The following is a 3,571-nucleotide window of genomic DNA, read 5'->3' as shown; positions in this document are numbered from 1 at the left end:
CATGTGCAGTGACAATAAAGTTGAATTCTATTCTATTCTATTCTATTCTATTCTATTCTATTCTATTCTATTCTATTCTATTCTATTCTATAAAACTGTGTGCTAGTGTTGGGCACTATTAACATAAAAATTGATCACGATTAATTGTAGTATTTAGCCGATAGCAATTAATATGATTAACAGATTGTGGTCTTGGTCCCCCGTTTCTGGCTTTCCTTATATTCTGGTTTATGCCTGTGTTCCAGCTGATTAGACAAGTCCATAGGGTTAGAGTTAGCATTAGCTGCTCTGCGCTGCCTTCCTGCATTGGGCTCACATTTGTGCCTGATATCGACAGTGTGTCGCACACAAAAATATCATCACGACACTAACTGCAGTAATTGCAAGGCTTGCAAAAATTCATTGTTGACAGTTTTCCCGACAATTAATTGCACACTATGATTTTGCACAATCCTACTGTGTGCATTGGATGAGTCAGGGATGGAATAATAGTTTGTTGAGGCAGTCAAAAAAAAAAAAATAAAACATGCAACATTTCCAKCTCCCATTGTTCAACATTGTCTTCCTTCAGACTGAAATAGTGTTTTCTACTGATTTTCGAACTTGAAATCATGTCAGCATTGGCTCAACACTTCTGGCTTTTTGACATAAATCTGTTTAATGAAGTGCTGCATAAAAGCAAAGCATTAAAAAGACAATTATGAGCAATAATATCAAACACAATCTCCACAACACCCATTCTTAAAATCAACTACTTTACAAGTTTGAAGGGCGTCTGGAAGTGGCAGTTAAAAGATCAGAGATGACTGAGGAACTGGACTTTGTGTTGACTCTTGGCTCAGGAGGTTCGGGMTGGGGGGAGGGGGTGTGTCAGCCCTGTCACAAAAACACAATGCTCAAAAATGTTCAAAATTTACAAAACACCAAACGTCCTCCTGTAATATTGTCATGCAATATACATGTTGACACAACTGAGACAAGTTTTTCACGAGTTCTTGTGTTCGATCTGGCAGTGGACGGGTTCTGAAAGCCCACAGTGGAGGGAGCGTTTGTCTCCAGGCTGAAGAGGTGACAGCTTTTCAAACCCCTCTGCCTTCATTCTTTCCATCATGATTATTCAGGAGAACCGCTTCAGTCAGATTCCATCATTAAAAAAATAAAAATAAAATAAAATAAAAAATAAAAAACTGAAACATTTGAGATCTTATTCTCTTTGATCAAACGTCCTACTCAGGTGTTACATCACATTTCACTGAATAAACAAGCAAAACGCATCAAGTGAATCAATTTTTGTGACTTGTCTGTTCAACTATTCTACACTTAAAAGCCACATTAAGTTCCACATGTATAGATATACAGTGTTGTTGACACTGAACAGACCTGGCAGCCTGGTATGAAATGCTACACACTGCAAGGAGCAGGACAGATCTAGCATTTCTACTTCTACCACACTGTCAACACACAGGCTAGTGATATAATGTGCTCGGTGCAGTTGCCTGGCAACASAAGCAGCACACTTTTTTTTTTAGAAAATTTCAAAGCAATAAAAATAATAAAAAAAAAGACAAAAACAACCACTACAAAGCAATGCAAAAAAGTATAAAATAATAAATAAAGAACAAATAAAACAAACACAAATTAAACATTTCTCCTCACCAGATTGTTTCCATATTATGTGCAGGTAATATTTTTGATGTTTTATAACACCTCTACACAAAAATAACCTTCATTATGGCCCTAAACACATCCAAACTAATATGCATCTTGTTTTTTTTTTAAATCACAATAGAGTACTGGGTATATTAGAAAAAATGTGCAAAACTTATTTTTTTTTATTAACTCTGCATTTTGACCAGAACTATTTTTTATATAATTTGCTGCCAATAAGGCTTATAAATCTACTGYGGGAGATAAGCAGACACATGAATAGTCCACCGGCCTTCCCGCTCTGTTTAAAACTTCAAACATTAGCTGCAAAGAACAAGTAGAAACAAGGAGGATTTGGCACTGAAATAAACCACTTCTGCTTAAGTACAAATATCCTCAAGTAAAAGGAGAGATGCTCAATTATTCATTCTCCCTAATTTCCAAACTCTGTTTCTTTCTCTTGCAGTCTCTTTCGGACATGAGAACGGGGAGGAGGAGGAGGAGGAGGAGACTGGGGACAGGCTTTCACTCAGGCCAGAGTGTCTGGCAGTGTTTAAGTGGCACACCAGGACTGGTTTTGGTCTGCCAAGGCAAATTCATTGTGAAGGCAGGTGGGCCAACACACATCCTCACTCAGGACACAGACTTGTGTGTCCTAGTCTTTGTCTCTTTGCAGCCTGGCAACCAAGTCAGCAGCGATGAAGTCAGTGGGTGCAGAGCATTTCTATGGCAACCGACATAGTTGGGCAAGGCTGTGGCTGCTCTTGGATCAGTTTGGAGACTTTTCTTTTTTCGGCATCCACTTAGCGCCAGAGTCGTCTACGGAGTTCGTTCTCTTAAATGTTCTTCCCAGGTTGACCAGCAATCTCTCAGTTTTCAGCTTCTTCTATTGAAAACTAGATGAATATTTTGGGTGATAAAACTCAAAACGCAGCTATGAGATAAAAGTTTCACGGAAAAGAAAACGTCGGAGAGGTTTGCAACGCTCTCTTGCCCTTCAGTTTGCCTCTGCACGGCTATTTGTGCCGAGCCTGTACATCCATTCTCGTCCACACGCACACGCACTCACAGTTTTTAACGTAAAAACAAACAGCCGCCAGGGGTGGAAGTCTTCAAACTCAATTCAACACAGCATTAGACAACAGTGAGTTCTGAGGGTGGAGTCCAGATTCGCTCCCTGGCTTTGTGTTGGCTGAGTCCGCGACTTGCGTGAGCAGGAACTGGGGTGGGGCCGACTGACCCTCATTTAGTCAACCGAGCCGGGATGCAAGCTGAGCGCAGGTGGGTCCAAACAGGTAGGTGAGTAACTCAGGTGGGGCTCTTTTATCCACAGCAGGGGAGCACCGTTCTTGCCTTCTTGGCTCTTGTTGTTGTTGCGACTCTTGAAGCGCACGAGGAGCAAAGCGATGAGGAGGATGCCGAAGATTGGGAAGGGGTAGAAGAAGATGAAATAGAAGAAGGACTCGTTGGAACACACCACTGAATGGATGGTAGACACTGTTGGAAGAGAGGAGCAAACAAAACTTGCTTACAGATACACAATAAAAATCTTCAAAAAGTCCTGATGCATCTCAGTAATCCAGGTAGAAAAAATCAAAAAGAAAAACAATAAGTAGGTCCTCTGGATGGGTTCTTCTTTAGTGAAACRTTTTGTCTCTCCTCCAAGAGACTTCTTCAGTCTGATGAGTTTCAGGTGAACTCAGCCTTATAAGCACAGCCTCCACATGGACAAACAGGTCAGTCACAAGTAGTTGAGGACCATCACCTAACAATAGGCTTGATGAGCTCTATTGTTCATAGAGGGTCATGTGCCCCATCACCTGACTTATTGGTTTGGATGTGGTTATTTGGTGTTTTGTTATGTATATGTACTGAGTGCAAGTGGGGTTGAAAAACCATCCACCATTAAACAGAGGTGGAGGCC

General features: G+C 40.9%; 1 pseudogene; it reads right to left on the bottom strand.

The window, feature by feature from the left end:
* Positions 1-635: 635 nt before the first annotated feature.
* On the bottom strand, positions 636-3,144 carry LOC106532439 (immunoglobulin superfamily member 3 pseudogene; annotated as a pseudogene).
* Positions 3,145-3,571: the final 427 nt, after the last annotated feature.

The sequence above is a fragment of the Austrofundulus limnaeus genome, unplaced genomic scaffold, assembly GCF_001266775.1.
Source record: "Austrofundulus limnaeus strain Quisiro unplaced genomic scaffold, Austrofundulus_limnaeus-1.0 Scaffold768, whole genome shotgun sequence".
In the NCBI taxonomy this organism is placed as follows: domain Eukaryota; kingdom Metazoa; phylum Chordata; class Actinopteri; order Cyprinodontiformes; family Rivulidae; genus Austrofundulus; species Austrofundulus limnaeus.
The sequence above is the reverse complement of the archived record's forward strand: the minus strand, read 5'-3'. Positions and strand labels throughout refer to the sequence as shown.